General features: G+C 34.9%; 1 long non-coding RNA gene across 1 annotated transcript; it reads right to left on the bottom strand.

Moving 5' to 3' along the window:
- Positions 1-19,112: 19,112 nt before the first annotated feature.
- Positions 19,113-20,498, bottom strand: LOC143606687 (uncharacterized). The gene is made up of 2 exons (XR_013148796.1): positions 20,245-20,498; positions 19,113-19,743 (listed from the first exon to the last, which is right to left on the bottom strand). It is a non-coding gene; the product is annotated as an uncharacterized LOC143606687 (long non-coding RNA).
- Between the last annotated feature and the right edge of the window lie 442 nt (positions 20,499-20,940).

Genomic DNA, 20,940 nt, shown 5'->3' with positions numbered 1-20,940 from the left:
ATGTGTCAGGGTTCTGCAGTAGGTTTGTAATTCCCATAGTGGGTAGATCTCTTAATTCTCTGTTAAAGATTATCTGCAGGAACCTTGGATATTGTAAGAACCTGTCCTTCTCTGCCTTCTTCAAGTTTGCTACCAGTCCATCAAATATCATTTTTGAAAAATTGAAGGGTAGATCATACATAATCCCAACAGTAGTATTTGCTAAATCATGACTCATCAAAGTCCAAGATCCCTTTCTTGGAGAAAACCCCTGTATCACATCGTGAATGAGGAATCTATACATCATAGGAAACATCCCCTTTTGAAACTTCCCATCATGTACAGTTCCCTGATAACCCATCATTTCTTCAAATATTCTCATCAGGTGTGCTGTATTGAAGTTTATATGATTATGGTCATCATCATTCAACCGCAGGCATCTTCTTATCATTCTCTCAGTTATATGTATTTCTTGTCTTGCAACAGTTGCCTCGATTCTCTTTCCATTGATATCCTCAACAAGTTCTGCAGATCTTCAGAAATCCAGTGAATGATTTCTGTAGATAACAGGACATTCAGTGAAAGCAAAGCTAACATTTGATCGAGCCATCCATGTAATCATTGGCACCACCGGCTCGTTGTCAGGTGTGACTTGAAATAGAGCACACATGTTATGCTTCTTTTCAAAAGCATACTTGGGTTGGTCCTCTTCAGCCATATCTGAACATCACAATCAAACATATTCAAAGTGAAATTAGCATAAAAGTTTATTACTTTACCCAATTTCAAGTTTTAAATTTGTAGAAGAAAGAAAGATTTTATGAAGAACCTGATCTTCGACAAATTGATAACCTAAACACAAAAACAGAATTAGTAATCAAGTACATAATCAAAGTCCAATCTAGTCTAATCGTGGTCGGAAAACACATTATTAATGCATACCGAGTCGGAATTAGAGGGTTGACTCAAATTAGGGTTTGGATTAAGAGTGAATGCGATAGGTCGGTTTGGGTTTCTTTGCGAGTAAGCAGTTGCAGTGGAAAGAGAGAGAGGGAAATATAATGTTGAAAATTTTGCCTAACTCCCTCTTATATACCTTTTGAAAGTGGGTTTTAATTTTTTTTTGTCATTTTGTGAATTATTAGCTGTCAAATAGTAACATTATCCACTTGATATTTTAAATCAATTTTAAAACATATAATTCTTAATCATTTTAGGCTTAGCAAACCTTACTCAGAAAATTAAACCTTTGCAAAGTCTACTCGGTATATTTCCACTTATACAAAGCTTACCCGAATAATATTAAACCTTTCTTGACAACATTTTCTTTTAATTTTATAAGGTTTACCCGATCCCATTTTTTTAATCACAAACATTGTTTGATTAAGCTATGTAATTTAAAGTCAAGACACTATGAAGAAAGCTTACCCAAAATACCAGATTTCTTGAGAACTTAATCACAAGACAATTAATCAAGTATAAAATATCAAATAAACATTCTTGCTAGGAATCAATTAAGATACCCATATAAATTTCTCAAATTTAAATTAAAATCTTAATCTAGCATAAACCCTATCAGAAATAAGAATCATATTCAATTAATAAAAGCATATTCAATCAAGCATACTTGAAAACATAGTGTGCCCGAGCAATCTTCATAAGAGTACAAAGTATGCCCGAACAGGCTTTCCATGCAAAGTATACCCGAATAACCTTCCTAGAGTATAAAGTGTGCCCGAAATAATATCTAGCAGACAGTGTACTCGGAAAGTCAAATTTTGAAATTACCAAGTATATTGAGGGAACAATAGTGTACCCGGAATATAAAGTGTGCCCGGAAGACAAAGTCTGCCCGAAAACACTTGTAAATTCAAAGCAATCATAATCACAAGTAATACATAGCATGCCCGAAATGAAATTAAAAATATAAAACATCTAAGTGTACTATAGTCTAAAATTTCAAAGAGCTTGCCCGACAATCCTATGTTAGCATTAAGCTTCCTAGGATTAACATATTCACACATCAGGTATGCTTGGGAACTAAACTAAACATGATAGTCTACTCGAGAAAATTCAAATTATCAAATCATACCCGAAAAAGACAAACTTAGATAAAAGTATCTAAGTGTGCCCGGAAAGGTTATAAAGCATCAAACCTTACCCGAAAATACGTATTCAATCATAAGCAATCAGGCTTGCCCGAAAAGTGACTAAAATGGTAACTCTACTCGAAAAGTATCAAATACTTCAAAGCATGCCCGAAAATTGTAAACTTAGATAAAAGTATCTATGTGTACTCGGAAAAGTTATAAAACATTAAACCTTACCCGAAAATACATATTCAACCATATTCAACTGTTTTGTACCTGGAAAGGTTTGAGAACATCATACCTTACCTGAAAATACATATTCAAACAGTTTGTGCTTGGGAAGGTTTAATAACATCAAACCTTACCCGAACTTACATATTCAACCTTTTTTAGGCAAAATGCAACACTTTTTGACTTAAACCACTTGTCAGAACAATTTTATCTTTAATGATCATAGTTAAGAGCAAATGGTGCATTTAGAGATCAAATTTCAATTATGTTTCATTTCAAAACAATTTCCTTTTGTAAGCTGAAAAGATCTCAGGACTGGGATCATATTGACTAAGTAGCTTTCTCAATACTTCATTCTCAGCATTATTATGACTACAAAGACAGGTCAACAGCAGGTCTAGACTTAACATGATTTTCATTTTTTTGGTGATATGATTAAGTTTCAATTAAGTTGCAGAAAATTTAATGGATAACACATGTTGTGGTCTGATGCTCCTTATCTATCCTCAAGGCTTATTTGGCTTTCTCCAGATCACCCCAATTTGACTTTGACCCCCTGGTTTTGGTTAAAACTTTTAATGACAAAACATGTTATAAAAAAAATTTAAAAGATATGTCTTTTCAAATTTACAAACATATGTGAAGTTGAACGTTGGACTTACATGCCAAGCAAGTCGGACTTACAGGCCTTTCATTCAGGATGTTTAAAGGACTTATATGATTGCCTCCACCCTTGTAGTTCTGTAATTAACCCTCATGTTTGTATTTCTCTAATAAAAATTTGTGAACATATATCAATTGTTGATTGACTTAATATTTGAAATTAAAGTGGTTCACATCAGTTCTTTGTCATTCCTTTTAAAAGATGTTTCATTTTGGGTAACCAAAGACCAACAGGCTTGTGTATGACTGGATAATCACTTTTTAGCTTATCATTTGAAAAGATTTATCTAGGAACATGCATAGACAGCAATGTAACTCCACATAAATCTTAGCATTTTCTTTATGTTTATATCACCTTAGATTTTACATATCATGAGAAAGAAACCATACATGTCAATGACTGTACTAAGAGTCCTTTTAGCCTAATAAATCCATATGATTGGCTAAGTAGTCAATGTACTATCATTTTCCAAAATATTGAGTTTAATATTCAATCACCCCAATGTCTCTTAATTGTCAGGTAAATGGCTATTCTGGTTGACCACAGGTGGTTAACAGGACCAAACATAAATTGTGAGTATATGTCCTTTCAAAGTCAGAGCTATTGACATAGTTTTAAGTGAAGGAATAGAAAACAAGTTATAATTGCCCCAAATGCTTTCAGTTTTCTGGTTAATGGCTATCCTTTTAATCTTTGCAGATTGCAGGACCAAACATACACAAGTGTATGTCCTTCCAACTGGGCAAATGACATAATTTTCAGCAAACATAACTATCTGAGACTTTTCATTGAAAAATCCTTCTTTTAAGCTTCTTTAAAGCTTGAACTGAATAATCTTATCATATCTCGACACCATTAACAACATGCTCATGTTTTGATTTAAAATAGAGTATTTATGCAAAATTCATTAGAAAATTCATTTTATCACTTACTTTTGACATAAAACTTATTTTGACATAAACAGTTGCAGCACATAATCAAATCTTAATCAAACTTAATATTATCAGAACAAGTAGACAGTACTAACATTCAAAGTCTATCCTATCTTAATAACATTAGAAGATCAGATAAAACACATATTCAAGCAGTTAAGCAATGATGTCAGATAAGCATTTTAGCAGATAATTCATAACAAGACTACTTATCTTAACATCACAAATATACATTAACTGATAAACATGCAAATCTATTAATCAAATCACTTATGTCATACTTTGCACACATAATCAGTCAAAGCACATAACAGACAAAATATTCAGTATCATATTCAAGCATATTTATTCAACATATTCATTCAACATTCAAAGTATGTGATCTCTATAAAAAAAATAATCAATTAGCATATTGAGACACATACTAAGCACATATCCTCAATCAGAATTCATCTGAGTTGATCATACCCAGAGCTTTTAAAAGAAAGTTGAATCTGGTTCTGTCAAGTGGCTTGGTGAATAGGTCAGCCAAGTTGTCACTTGTGTCAACTCTCTTCATTTCAATTAAACCTTTTTCATTACAATCTCTAATGAAGTGATGTCTGATTTCAATATGCTTAGTCTTTGAGTGTTAAACTGGATTTTTAACAGTAAAATATGTAGCAGTATTGTCAATAAGAATAGGGGTGTTCAGAAAATTCAAACCATAGTCCAGCATCTGGTTCTGAATCCATAGAACTTGTGCACAGCAGGCAGATGTAGCAACATATTCAGCTTCTGCAGTTGAGATTGAGACAGTTGTTTGCTTCTTGCATTTCCATGACACTAGCCTTTCTCCCAAGAATTGACATCCTCCAGAGGTTGACTTTCTGCTCATGTTGCAGCCATCATAATCACTATCTGTGTAGGAAATTAGATCAAATGATCGATTCTTTGGATACCAAATTCCCAAATCTGGTCTTCCCTTCAAATATCTGAATATTCTTTTCACAGCATTGATGTGGGAGACTTTTGGACTTGACTGGAATCTTGCACACACACACACACAGTAAACATGATATATGGTCTTGTAGCAGTCAGATACATCAGAGATCCAATTTTGGCTTTATATTCATGTTCATCTACAGGCTTCCCCTTTTCATCTGCAATCATCTTTTCCTTGGTGTCCATTGGAGTTGAGACAGTTTTGTACTCATGACAGTTGAACTTGTTCAAGATGTCCTGCACATACTTATTTTGGTGAATGAAGATCCCTTCAGCTTTCTGTTGAACTTGTAATCCAAGAAAGAAGTTCATTTCTCCCATAGAACTCATATTGTATTTGGACTTCATTACCCCTTCAAACTCCATACACATTTATTCATTTGTTGAACCAAAGATGATATCATCAACATACACTTGTAACAGAAGTAAGTCTGATCCCTTTCTTTTGTAGAAGAGTGTCTTGTCAATGGCTCCTCTTTTAAATCCATTTTCAAGAAGATGATTTGACAGCTCATCATACCATGCTCTAGGAGCCTGATGCAATCCATAAAGGGCTTTGTTTAGCTTATACACCCTGTTTGGATACAAAGGATCCTCAAAACCTGGATGTTGAGCTACATACACCTCTTCATCAATCTTTCCATTTAGGAATGCAGACTTGACATCAAGTTGGAACACCTTAATGTTCTTTGAGGTAGCATATGCAAGAAAGATCATGATAGCTTCAAGTCTTGCTACAGGAGCAAAGACTTCCTCAAAGTCTATTCCTTCCTCTTGAAGGCATCCCACTGCCACAAGCCTAGCTTTATTCTTAATCACCAAACCCCTCTCATCCCTTTTGTTTCTAAAAACCCATTTGGTACCTATTGCATATCTGTCAATTGGTCTATCAACAAGATCCCACACATGTAGAGCTCTGAACTGAGCCAGTTCTTCCTGCATTGCTTCTACCAAACTGTTGTCTTTTAGTGCTTGAGCAATATTCTTAGGCTCTATTTGAGATAGAAAGCAGGAGTAAAGACAGATGTTTGCAATTTCTGAGTGACTTCTTGTAACTCTTTCATGCAAATCTCCAATGATGTTTTCAGAAGGATGATTCTTTTCCATATAAGGAGTTTGAACAATCATATCTGTAGACACAGTTGTGTCAAGATTTGACTCATTGAGTTCTGGTTCTTCAATGATCAAATCAGTCTCTGCATCATGAAATTCTGGTGCTTCATCATTATTTTGTCTTGAAGTAGATGCACCATTGTTTTCAAAGTTCAATCTTTGAAACAGATCTTGAAATCTTGCAGTAGATGCAGCTTCTTCTTCACTTGCTTGGTTGCTTGAGTCTCCCTCATTCTGAACTTGATCATACTGTACATCTTGATTATCTCGATTTATCTCAGTATGATCATGTTCAGGACTATGATTGTTTTCTTGATAATCTTCTTGAATTTATTCAACAATATCACTTGAGGAATTCTTCACAAAAGTATATTCCTTTTCTTTTCCAGCAACCTTTTTCCACAATTTTTCTAAGTCCAGTGGTTTCTTCTTTTTCTCTTCAATTACACTGGTCTTGTAGAATGAGTCATCAAAGTCTTCAGGATAAATCTTGAAAGACCTTATTAACTTTTCATGATCAAACAGCCATGCTGCACCATCAACTGTATTGAATTGATTCTCATTAAAGATGATGTCAGATGATTCTATAACACTCAAATGGTCTATCACATATACTCTGTAAGATTTTGAGTGTGTAGAATATCCAACAAAGAAACAATTTAGAGATTTTGTTTGAAACTTGTTCAAATAATCCCTAGTGTTCAGAAGAAAACATTTGCATCCAAAGGGCTTGAAAAACTTGATATAAGGCTTTCTGTTGTGGAATATTTCATATGGAGTCTTGTTATGCCATTTGTTTACTAGCACCTTGTTCTGAACATAGCAAGCAGTGTTTATTGCTTTAGCCCAAAAAGTAACAGGCAGGTTAGCATCTGCTAACATGGTTCTTGCAGCTTCAATCAAAGTTCTATTTCCTCTTTCTGCAACACCATTTTGTTCAGGAGTTCTAGGAGCTGAGAATTGTTGAAGTATTCCCTTTTCTGCACAAAATTCTTGCATAACTCCATTCTTGAACTCAGTACCATTGCCACTTCTCATCATTTTAACCTTCTTATTCAACTTGTTCTCAATCATTGTTACACAACCCTTAATCAACTCTGCAGTCTCATCTTTGGTACTTAGGAAATAAACCCAAGTGTATCTTGAATAGTTATCAATGATCACAAGACAGTATCTTTTCTTTCCTATACTTGGCACACTTATAGGACCAAAGAGATCCATGTGAAGTAATCAAGTATTTGATCAATTGAGTTGATGAGATTAGGCTTATGAGTAGATTTGTGTTGTTTTCCCTTTTGACATGAATTGCAATGATCTTCCAATTTGAACTCTCTTGTAGGTAAGCCTATGACATGCTCACCTTTGACAAGTCTATTCATGTTCTTTAAGTTCACATGACACAGTTTCCTATGCCACAATTTAGATTCATTTTTAGTGGCTTTGGAAACAAACATGCACCTCCTCTTGAAACAGCTTCTTTCATATTCAATTCATACAAGTTGCCATTTCTTGGTGCCATCATCATAATCATTTCAGGTGGAATCACAAACTCAGGTTTTAAAATGAAACAGTGGGAATCATCAAAACTGACTTTGTAACCCTTATCACACATTTGTGATATACTCAGTAGATTATACCGAAGACCTTTAACATGAAACACATTATCAAAAAAAACCTTTCCATTTGTTAAGATCCCTTTCCCCACTATCTTTCCACCATTTTCATCACTCCCAAAGGCTACAGGTCCTTCATACTTTTCTTCATAATTGACAAGTGATCTTTTGTCACAAGTCATGTGCCTAGAACAACCACTATCCATATACCATATTTCATTCAGAGTAGTGGACTGTTCCTGCACAAAAGAAAAAGGGTTGATTAGTTGAGTGATGAAGTGCAGGCTTCTATTGCTTGCAACTCATCATTTTCAGTTTCTGTGACAACTTGGGAAGTGAGTGTTGTTGGTTCAGGATCTTCATGAGTGACTTCTAAGTTGTCTGAGTTATCGGTTTCATAACCACACTCTCTTGGGGTTTAGTTCTGGTACTCAGCTGAGTCACTGGCATACTCCTTTATCACATAGTCCTTTTCAGAGTAGTCTCTCACATCAGCAACTGTCTCAACCTTAGTTTCTGTCTTAGGTTTCCAAAGAAAACCTTGTGGTTCATATCCATGTTTCAATAAGAACTTCTCATCACCTGTCAGTTCTGTTGATTTCTTTCTTGAAAAGACACATTTGTTTCTTATCTTTTCACTTCTAGGTGATCCTTGAGATTCATCAGATTTAACTGATTGAGTATCTTGTTTGATTCTCAAATGCTGAGAGTTCTTTTTGGTCACATTTTCATGCTTCTTAGGAGATATACTTATTCTTGCTGATTTAGACCCTTGCTTCTTTGTTTTGACATTAGCTTTCTTTTCAATCCTTGTCTCCTTAGCAGATTTGTTTTCTTCTCTTTTCATGGTTTCATTTCCACACACCTTTCCTTTTCCCAGATATACATCATACTTCTGTTTGTACAGGACAAAGTCTTGGCCATACTTTGTTCCATCTGGGACATGAAATGGTTGAAATTTCAATCTTTCATTGCATGAGTCGGTGTGATGACCATATTCATCACATTTCTTGTACCATACCTTACCTTTGAATTTTTCATGCTCTTTTGGTTTCTTGAACCTTTCACTTGGCTTAGGTGTCTTGACTCCTAGAGTCTTCTGATTCTTTAAACCATCAAAATCAATTGAAAAAGGAACAAATTCCTCAATCTTGATGTCTTGTCTTTCAAGTTTGCTTTTGACAAAGACAATTTTCTCCATAATCATAGGTTCCTCATCACTGCTTTCTTTAACCCTTGACTGTCTCCTTTCATATTCTTCCATAGTTTCCACGTCTCCAACATCCAATACTTCATGACTAGAAAAGACTGGATAAACCGGGATAAAGTTTTCTAAATCAACTTCTTCAATTATTTTCTTCTTTTTGTTTTGCTTTATCCTTTCCAACACAGTCTTGCTTGGTGGCCTGACTGCATTGTAGCTTATCTTCTTCTTTTCACAAATGTCAAAAGATACATGTTCCCTTTTCATCTTATCATTTTGTTTCTTCATTCGTGGAGGGACTGGTGGATACTTTGGAAGTTGATCAACAGATTCTGGTTTCTTGTATTTTCTTCCTCTTTCAGCAGCTTTGATTTCCTCATCAGTGATTTGATCACTTAAATCACTTAAATCATCTTGATCCAATTCAACAGAATCAAAGTCATCTTCAGAGACTTGAACTCCAACTGACGTATCTTCTTTTACTTCTTCCTTAATTACAAACTCACCTTCTTCATTTACTTCTACCTTTTTGTACAAATCAACAAATTCTTCTTTGTCTTGAAAGACATCTCTGAATTGCTGCAGGTATGCATCTCTCTTTTCTTTGTCAACTTTTGGCATGAAGTTGTTATTGAATGGAGGTGGAACTGCTTTGTATTTGTCTTAGTCCTTTACTTGGTTCAGAATACCACATATGTTTCCTGTTGAGACCAAGTTCTTCAAAAATTCAGTTTCCATTTGCAGTTTAGTGTTCTGCACCTTTTCTTCAACTAACATCTTCTTTAATCCATCAATCTCAGTGATGTATCTGGATTGAGCTCTGTAGCTGATCATGCATTCATCTTCTAGGCTTTTAATCCTTTCTTCACTGATCAGTTCACTAGCCTCATACCCATTAATGATACTCTGTTTCCTAAAACACTCACTTTCCAGCTTTCCTACTTTTGTTTTCAATTCATTGATAATTTCATTTAAATCAACAGTGGGAGCAGAGTGTACCTGAGATGATGATCCTTTTTATTTCTCAATTATGGCCATGAATGCCACATTTGCTTTCTTGATATCATCTGCAATGTCCTCTTCATGATTGCTCCAATCAAAATTTCCTTCATGTTGTGTAGTCACTGTCACATTTCCTTGATTTCTGATTTGATTTTGGTTTGCTGGAACAGTGTTGTTTGGAACATTTTGAGCTACTTGAAGGTTTTGATTGTTGTTCATTTGAAAACCTTGAGTCTGTTGCATACTTTGTTGTTGATTGTTCATTTGAGGCTGAAAGTTGTTGAAGTTGTTGTTGTTGAAGTTGGGGTTGTAATTGTTGTTGGGATTGAAGTTGTTGTTGTTGAATCTTGGCTGATTTTATTAGTATTGCTGCTGACCTCTTGGCTGTTGATTTTGAAATTGATTCATCTGAAAGTTTCTTGGTTGATTGCATTCTCTTGCAAAATGACCAGGTTGCTGACAATTGTAGCAAATTGCTTTTGACTTGTCAAATCCAATCCTGTCATTAGGACCAGAAACCAGAGACCTACCAGTTTTGTTATACAGCCTTTTACTTCTCAAAGCCAACATGGCAGCCTGCCATTTTAAATCCATGTCTTCCAAATCATCTGCATCAATTTGTTCTAAGTCATCTTGTACCACACTTGTGTGAATCAAGTTCTTTGCAACAAAGACATTATATGACTCAGTAAACATAGAAAGTAAGGCCTGTGTTTCATTGCCTTGTCCATTTCCACCACTAGAATGAGGTAAATTCCCACTTGCCATAGAGGCAGAATCAGTGTCATCAATCAGTTGCACATTGAACCTCTGCTAATTTCCTTGATTACTTGTGTTACCTCCAATGAAATATTTTGGAGTATCAGCATTATGCTCAACTGGTTCTTCAATGATGGGAATTTGCTGTTGATTCTTGGTAGTCAAGTTACCTATTGGTGCAATATGCATTTGAAACATTGAAGCATGGTCTTTCTTCCTTAATCATTTCATTCTCTATCATTTCAAGTTCTGCAGCCTGAAGGAAGCATACTACATCATCCAATTTCAATTCATTGAAATTATGCTTCTGAAGGATGAATTTGCAAGCAGTATACCATTCCTTTGGCATTGAGTTGAGTAACTTTGTATTTAAATCAAAGTCAGTCATTACATAATAAGTTGTCCTCAACTCATTCACAATACCTAGAAAACGTTCTAGTATTGATTTTAACCTTTCTCCCTCCTTATACTTGAACCTTTCCAACTGTTGCTTCAATCTTTGTTTCTTAATGTTCTTCAGCTCAGTATTCCCTTCATACATCTCAAGGATGGCATCATACATCTGTTTGGCAGTTGTATGATGTGCCACCTTAGTTAAAATCTCCCAAGACAGTCCTAGCTTAATCATAGCTAAGACTCTGTCATCTACCTTTCTCATTCTTTCTCTTACAGCAGCAGTTCCAGCTGTATTTGCACCTTCTTCAACTGCAGCTTGTGGACCATTCTTGATGGAGTTCCACATATCAACATCATTGTAGCACACGACTACTTCAAAAAGCACTTTCCACTTGGTAAAGTTTTCCTGTCCATACAATCTTGGTATCTTGTTAGTAGACACCTCTTGTTCCTCATATCCAGACATTTTCAAAGACTTAAAATCAGTTTCTTTGTAAAAAGCAAAGTTTTAAATAATCAGATCTGAGAACAGGTTGTTCAGATCTGATGTGTTTGATATGATTAGAGCAAGATTTAGATATAAAGATTAAAGCTTTAATTGAAATAAGGAAGAGAAAACACCGGTAGATTGTAGATCTGGAAGAAAAATGAAGAACAGAGCTGCTGACGTCACAAATCAATGGAACAGTGGTCTGCTTGCGTCATCTTTCTTCAAATCTTCAATCAGCAACAAGAATCTTTCCAAAATAGCAGCAACAAGCTCTGATACCACTTGTCAGGTCCCCAATTTCAGCTGGATCTTACTCAAATCATGTCATAACTCACACAAATAGATGTGTCGACTAGGGAGTTAATGACGGGTTGTTATATTTAGAAAGATTACTGTTTATTAAAGGCTGAATCAATAATAAGCAGGGTGGTTGCTATCAATATTCATATGCAAGTAACACACACAAGATTCACTCAAAAGATTTCCATTTATACGAAAATCATCATACAAAAGGATAATCAATTTAGGGTTTCTTGTAGGAAGGTTTTATCCGTACTATACTGAGACAGCCGTCACACACAATATTCTTTCTTAATTAATGTGTCTGTCTGCCTTGTGTGTTCTCTCTCCTCAGGTGTGCCCTAATTATTCCTTTTATAGGCCTGACACCTGTGGACAGCTGCCATTCCTTCTAGAAGACCCTAAATGTAAATACATATTCAAATTACATATTCAGAAATATTCTAAGTGTAAAACAAGTCTTCCGGGTAGGCTTTGCATCAATCTTGTCTTTCCGAGTATGCTCTGCCATCCTTTAGGACTTGGTAATATAGAAGTGTGCTCGGAATCAGTTTCCGGGTAGACTTTACTTGAAGAGTATTTTACCAAGTAAAATACTCACCGGGTAGACTTCAATCTTCTTGACTTTGTCAGACTTTGCCCGACAAACCCTTACAAGCAACCTTGTTCTTCAATGGTCCCTTCAACCCTTTGCTAGAGAAAAGCTTATTTAGTAAAGTGTGCTTGGTAGCACTGTTCCTTGCTTAAGTTGAACCTTGCCCGATCATACTTGAGATATATCATTAAACCATCAAGCCTACTTGGACCATAATTATTAATGAATACCTTACCCGGTCTTTCAATTACTTGGCTTCATGAGCGTGGTTCGCCTAAAGCTTACTCGGAAGTGAACTTTACTTGGCTATGAAGAACAAACCTGCTTGATACAGTGCACCATGCCCGGACTTGCATAAACTAGTGAACCTTGCCCGGTAATACACTAATTTGCAAACCCTGCTCGGATATTCACTAAAGAAGACTTAGAGAAGATAACCCTGCCCGATAGACAAAATATCGTACCCGGCTAAGTAGAAGCTTGCTCGAAAGTCTAAGGTGTGCCCGGATCCATACTTAGCGAATTCTGAGGAGGTTGAGAAGATTCCAATCTCCCATATGTCTCTTTAGAACAAATCTTTGTCTCACAATCTCCCCCTTAGGTCAATTGTTTGACTCAACAGATTGGTTTATCCGTCAAAACTAGCCCTTAAAAGTCTTGTTTTTTTTTTTGCTTTTATTTTATTTTGTTTGTTTTTACTTTTGTATTAGTAATCTTTTAAGAAAAATGCATTTCTAAATATTTTTAATTTTAAACCAAGTTTCGGGTAAAACCGAGTAAAAGTCGAACTTCTCGTTTTAATGATCTAGTCACTGTTTAAATCACCAAAAATATTCTCTAGCATTTTTAACTTATGTTTCGTTTTATATTATTTAAATTTCTAAGTTCATGGTGTGTTGGAACCAAACTTGGTTTAATAACAAGATCGAGTTGATTTACATTCGCTTAAACTCGAGTTTGGGACTTTAATTAATAAAAATTCTCAAACTTGTTTAAGCTACTGATTTTATTGAAGTAATTCATATATTTAAATAGAATTGTTTTTCGAGTTTGAATAATACGAGGATATAAAATGAATTAAACAAACTTAAATACTCATAAATACAAGATTTTATTAATTAGAAAGTTCCGAATTACATTCCCGAGTCGGGTAAACATAAACGAAGACAAATACGAAAAATTCGAGATGTTACAACGACGGTAGAATGACGACGACGATGATACTGGAGATAAGCCCACCACACTTAGGCGAGACGACGACGCGGGTGGTGCTGCAGTTTATATTTGTTTTTGTGTTTTGTTTCTTTTTTTGAACTCGTTGTTATGTATTTAATACTATTATATAAATTTTGTTTTGTTTGTGTTTTTTCGTTTCAATTTAAAATTGTTGTTTCGTTGTTATTTTAAAACCAATGGATTGAAAACAAAAAATTATTGAAAATAAAAATTGGTTACACCCCACTAGCATAAAAAAAACAAACAAAAATAAGAAAAATAAAAGACAGCAAAAGAAAAAAATAATAATAATAAAAAAAGACAAAAGAAAAAAAAACACAATTTTCCAAAATACCTCACTAATATGTCATGGATTGTCCAATTCGTCATATATAGATCGGGTGTTTTGGAAAAATCTTTTAACAAACCCCTTCCAAAAACACAAAATAAAATATATACCACATGGTCTAGGCAAGACATCACCTTTTTAAATTATAAGATTACACTGTCTTTAAACCTAAAAAACTATTGCAAGTCTCAACTCTCAACCTCAAAAGTGGGTAGTGGGTACCGCTTTGGGTGGACTATTTGTAGAGGTTGAAATCGTAGTCTTAGCAGCTTCTTGACACTGTAAACACTGTAGAAACAAAAAAGTTACCTCGGCAGGAATGATCTTGTTGGATCATGAAACATAATATTCTAAGTTAAAGTCAACTTCATCACTCACGCACATTTTAGCGGTGCAAACTTAGGGTATTCTCATCCCATTTACTATATTTAAATTCAAAATTACAATAAAACATACTATATTTTATCTTTTTCTTTAATTAAATAATATTTTTCTATAAATTTATCATTAACATTAATCTTTTTTCACTCACAATCACTTTCAAAATATATGAAATTATTATAGAGGATGAACAATAACTTTTCAAATATACAGAAAAAAGCACTACATTTTCTAAAATATAAAAACTTTTCACTCACAACACTCTTAATCACTTCCTAAATTATAAAAACCCTCACATAAAGTATGGTGATAGAATGAGAATGCTCTTAAACCATCCGCTATGGGCGCGGATGGGGTCTTTTTTGGGGCGCGGTGGGCGGCAAACACCGCCGTGGGGCGCCAACAGAGGACGGGCGGCGATGGTTCGGGCGACAGAACGGCCGGCGCTGTTGAAGCCCCCTTCTCACACACACATGCATATATATATATATATATATATATATATATATATATATATATCGGGGCTCCTTTGGGGTATTAAACCATAGCGGTGCGCCTTTGGTTGGGACTTCGATACCCCCCAATACTTACGTGGCGCTGACGAGTCACGATAAAGGGGCTTTGAAGCCCCTCAACATAGCGGATGGTCTTACACCACAATTCCTATGTTGGAGTAAGGACGACCACCTTACAATAATACAAAAACTAATGATGGCAAAACGGATACAAAACTAATAATGGCGGATGCTTTATCAAGGGTAAAAGTGGAAAAATATTTAAAAAGAAGAAAAAAAAAGAAAATGAACACGTCTGTAATGGTTCAAACATGGAAAGATATATCACTTAAAACGGGTCAAGTCAAACATAGAAAGATATAGCACTCAAAAGGGATTAGGTCTTTCTTTTCCTTTTTTCTTAACAGCAAATTTCATTAAAAAGCTAGCAAGGTGCTAGAAACCGAACACTGAAACAAACTTACATATTAAAATTACAACAATCATTCCAAGCCAATTTTTTAAATGAAGAAGAACGATTTTTTATCCAAAGGAAACCCAAAGATTTTATGTCTTCCACCATTTTAGGTTATGTTTTATTTTTTTGAACGGTGAATTAGGTTATGTTGACGACTTGACCTAAAAAAAGAATGACTTTTTATCAGGATTTTAATAGGCTTAGATCCTCTCAAATAACTTAAGATACTCACTAATCATTTTTTTCTTTACGGTTCGTATAGGGCTATACGGGCGTATAGTACCTGAATCGTATCAGTTTGTGTCTTATGTTGCCGGTCATCATTTGTAATGCCTCGTATGACCCTATACGGGCCATATAAACAATTTTTTTGAAAAATTTTTTGATGACCATATGTTTAATATATGTGATTTATAACTTTAACATCATATGTAGCCTTCATCGTATAAATTTTTTTTTTTTAAATTCTTTTTATGACCATATATTTAATCTATGTGATTTATGACTTTAACATCATACGTAGCCATCATCGAGATATATTATTTGACTTGCATCATATTTTTTTGTAATCAATTTTAGCCGTTCTCCTTTTCAACCCTTCATGTGTTGTTTCACTTATATAGAATTATGTTTTATATTGAAAAGTTGAATGATATGATATTTTAGAATAAAATAAATTATCTATTAATATTTACATAACACGCTTGGCTAAGTAATTTATAGTTGTAGCCCAAAAACATTCGTTTAAGATTATATTATGTTACACTTTATAATAGTTTATACACAATAGTCTATACGGGTCGTATAGCACTATACGGCTCATATACGCTCGTATAGTCGTTTTCTGACAGCGATTAATAATAGTCGAAAGGTAGTCTGAATTTTTAAGCAAATTTTTCGATACGGTCGTATAGCCCTATACGACCGTATAGGTTTTATGGTTTACTAGGGAGCAATATGAGCCATTTAATTCCTATACGGCTTGTATAGGTCTATATGGTCGTATAAACTGTAAAAAACTGTTTTTTTGTCCCATGCCAGTCATTCGTACCCTATACGTCCCGTGCAAGCCTATACGAGTCGTATAGACATGTAGTAGTGGTGTATAAATGGGGTGTTCAAAAGAATCTGAATCCGCATCCGAATTATCCGAAAATCCGTATCCGAACTATCCGAAATTTCAGATTTAGATTCGGATAGCGATTTTAGTAGTTCGGGATAGTTCGGATCAAATACTAAATTTAATAATCATTATATATATTTTTTTTGGTTATATGTATCCGTGAATCTGCCATGTATATTTTGATTTTGTATTGAGCTCTTGGATTATTTTTAGATTTGAATCTGCCATGAATGGTTGATCTAAGATGTTGCTTCAAGAATCAACTTAATTGTATAACCACATATGTGGTTTGTCATAAGATTCATCTTCCTCTTTTGACATATTTCTCTTTGGAAAACACTTTATTGAATACATGGTTGGATTATGGTTGAATACATGGTTGGATTAATATCAGATCCCAAATTTATGTTGCAAACTTTTATAAAATAAAAAAATGCAATATAAATTCGAATCTGTATCCGAAATTTCGGATATCCGAAGTTTGGATATCCGAAATTTCGAATATGAATTCGGATTGTGAAATTCACTATCCAAAATGTTCGGATATTCGAAACTCCGAATATCCGGTTTTAAACAAGGATATGTAATAGTTGATGTCAAAATAGGGTGGTACATATATAATATTATTTCAACAAAAACTTCTTTTTTGGAGTACTATGACTCGGAAAGATTTTATGTCGACCATTATTTTTATATAATGTATGTATTATAGTTGATGTCTGAGCATCAAACCTAGCCGTATAATGCATCCTCATGAAATATATTAAAATAGATACATCAATTCTTCCTCTACTACTCTAAGAACATGTTTTGGATTAAGTTTGAAAAATGCTTATTGGTTTATTAATGAATTCAAAAAGTCAATAAGTAAAATGTGTTTGGCAATCAAAAAAATATTTTTTATTTTAGCTTTTAGAAAGGGTTAAAAAACAGTTTTTCAAAAGCCCCAAATTATGACTTTTTAAAATGACTTTTTGAAAAAACCAATAAGCTAATAAGCATTTTTCAAACTCAATCCCAAACATGACCTAAGTTTCTAATAGATATATATAGACAGAATTACAAATTTTGTCATTTAAACAAAGCCAATTTACGGTTCGTGTCCTTTATTTAGTTTCTTTGCAGGCGGTGTACTTTAAACATATTTTTTCTACAAGTTATGTCCTTTACGCTAACTGGGTTAGAAAAACTCAGTTAAGTATGACATGTGCCAGACATGTGATGGGCATAATTGTAATTTTAATGTACCCTTAAATTTAATAAAAGAAAAGAAAATATATATAATAATTAACTTGAAAAAAATGCATTTTCAATCTCTGTTATATAAAACATAAACCGAGTTACATCTAGATAATGGGTAAGCGAGCAACAAGCTGCGCCGCTATCCCCTTTTGAATCGCAAAGCCTATTCTACTAAATATAAATCTTTGGTTCCTCGGGCTCTGCGAGTCACCGTGGACCACCTTCTGCACCCGCTCCAAAAAGCGAACCGCCTCAGGAGCTAGGGATCCAAAAGTGTCGAAGGCAAATCTCTGTTTATGTATGCAACTTCATCCTCACTTTCTTTGTAAAAGCTTCAACACCTTCTACTCTTCTGACCTTCAATAGTTCACCAATCATAAAAAGTGTGGGCCACGTGTGAAATTAATTACACCAAACCCTCATTGATCAATCCATCCCTATTATCCACTCCAACACATCTCTCACTTTCAATATCCAAAATCAAAGATCTAACACTAACTGGATTAATACTTTTTAGCTCTAAACCACCACCACCACAACCACAACAACCACCACACCATTACCATCACACCACCGACGCAGCACCACACCACCACAAAAAAACCCCTTTAATTACTAACCCCTTAACCTGATCTCAGTCCATCCCTCTTTTGGCCAAATTTCATTTAATCGATATGATTCATAAATCATATGGTTGATTATGTACAGACGGTGGAGTGAGATGGTGACCGGTGGTTTCTCAGGGAGCTGGGGAACGGATCTGTGGTAGAGCTCTGTGGGTTACGATTTTTTTGTTGAAGAAAAGTAGGGTTTTAGGTGGTTGGAGGAGCTCTGTGGCGAGGATGGTGGTGTTGGCGGAGTGTGGTGGTGACGGTTGTGGGTTACGGTAGTGGTGGTGGCGGCAGCTGTGAGTTTCGGTAGTAGTTTGTGCATATGACGATGATGGTCACCGGAAGTCAAAGCGGCGGTGGTAACTTAATTGTTAGTGGTGGCCGGTGGATTTGTTTCTGGTGGTGGGTGGCTGGAGGTTAGGGTTTGGAGAGTAAAAAGATGTAAATAAGATGATAAATTTATGAATTGAAGCCTTAATCCATAAATTTGCAGGTATACAGACGAAAAGACCAAAACGCCCTCACATGCGCCTCATGTGAGGGTATTTAACAGAGTTTTTCTAACCCAGTTAGCGTAAAGGATATAACGTGTAGAAAAAATATGTTTAAAGTACACCGCCTGCAAAGAAACTAAATAAAGGACACGAACCGTAAATTGGGTTTGTTTAAAGGACAAAATTTGCAATTCTGTCATAGATATATAGTAATGTAGTATTGTTTATTAAAGAGAATATTATTGAAAATAATATGCATGTAAATGAGTAGTTTCCTTTTTATATTATGTGTATTTTTAGATAGAACTAGGTTTTACAACCTGCGCGTTGCGCGGGTATGTGACTGGAAAAAAAAACCTTGTACGCCTTTGAAAATACTAATGACACTCGAAACATAAATGAAATATTAAATTAGTGGAGGCATCTTTCTAGTATTCCCGGTATCATCAATCAAAACATGAGAATTACATTAATGTGCATCATCTTACCATCTTTGTTGAAACCTCCAAGTGACAATAGCAATATAATAATATAAACATTCGTTACAAATGACACATGAAATCGAATTAGTCTAGGCTTACCTTCAAAGAGCACAATATCCTTTCATAATTATGCAATATTAAGGCTATTCACTTCCTTTGCACCAACAAATGAGAAGTTTGTAGTAGAACCCTACCCTCCCTGATCCATTCAACACGCGCAATTTCTTTATAATCCCTTTGTACAAAGTGAACTGAATGAAGGCCCCTCTTTGAATTCAACCCGTTAGGTAACCGTAGCAAAGTATGATCCTCCGTAGAAAAGTTCGATCCGTTAGAGATAAAACATAACCCGTAAATATTTGATCCCGGTTATCTTTTATCTGTGATAGGAAAACTTGGATTATTGGGTGTGGTTTATCTAACGGGTCAAACTCAAAAAAATATCCTACTTTAAGTGTTTGTACTTTGTATGTGCGTACATATTGCTTTTTAATTTATCGGCTTATATGGGACGACTTTCAACTGCCACATAATAATAAGCAAAGTTTTCGTACTTAGAGCTGTTTTATCATCGTAGCAAGACGATTACACCGCAACGGCTACAATGGAGATTGCAAACGGAGAATTAAAGATACGTCTCGTTGTCCTCCGATATTGCCTCGCAAAGTTGTGGAGAGTCTCATTCTTAACTCAATTCACATACAATCATCATAGCCTTTAAATTCATGTTATAAAAACAGGAATCACCTGAAATCCCATTGTTTTTATACCATAAAACACCTCAAATCCAGATGCAAAACACATATAATGGATCAAAATCATCTAATCAAAGTTGTACATGTTCAGCAAAATAATCAAACTTAACTCCTATAATATATATTAAATCAAAAAATGGAACCCACAAAAATAAGACCTGGACAAAGCTAAGAATATATTCATGTTTTTAAAAACCTCAATTACTAATTATCATATACCCTAACAACTGAATCAATGATGTTCGGTGGGGTAATCTAAGAACCATACCTAGTATTGGTGCCGGAAGAACATAGGTCTGATGCTCAATGGAGCTGGCAACGGTGACGAAACGCAATCACCATCGAGAATTTGAGCCCGGCAACGCCACATCTGATTTAGGATGAAGTATACACCATCGTCATTTGGTGCCACCAAGGTTCCGAATCGGAAGTTGAACAATGCAACAACAGACGATAATTGGAACCCGGAAACACCATCGCCTTCCGGCGTGACCAACGATGAAGTTGATAGACCGAGTGTTCGCCAAATGCCATCAGAGAAAAAGAAAAAAATCAAGTGGCGAGGAGAGAGAGAACAATACATTAACAATTTAACATGAGTATGAGTAGAGATGATACGTGTGTGGTGGAAAACTAATATTTTCATGAATAGTAAAACTGTGAGTGTAGCAAAAGTTAGTTTTTAATATATGTATAATTTGTGATGAATATTGACCACCGTGTTATTTGAATTGACTCTCTCAATCATTCGTTAAGGTTGTTATAATTAGGCTTATTTAAGCTATTGTAAATCGTGAATACAATCAAACTTTTAATTATTCAATCAATTCTTTTATATGGTATCAAAGCCTCAACACTCAAAAGAGTAATCCTGATCCTTGCCTTCCAACCTTTTTTTTCCGATTACGATGGCTCCCATCCACAGTCGTTTAAATAACTGCCTCTACCCACTTCGATGTTACTC

The sequence above is a fragment of the Bidens hawaiensis genome, unplaced genomic scaffold, assembly GCF_021521415.1.
Source record: "Bidens hawaiensis isolate Kalapana, Puna unplaced genomic scaffold, B.hawaiensis_p1.1 tig00076536_1, whole genome shotgun sequence".
Lineage (NCBI taxonomy): Eukaryota > Viridiplantae > Streptophyta > Magnoliopsida > Asterales > Asteraceae > Bidens > Bidens hawaiensis.
This window is presented reverse-complemented; position numbering and strand designations above follow the sequence as displayed.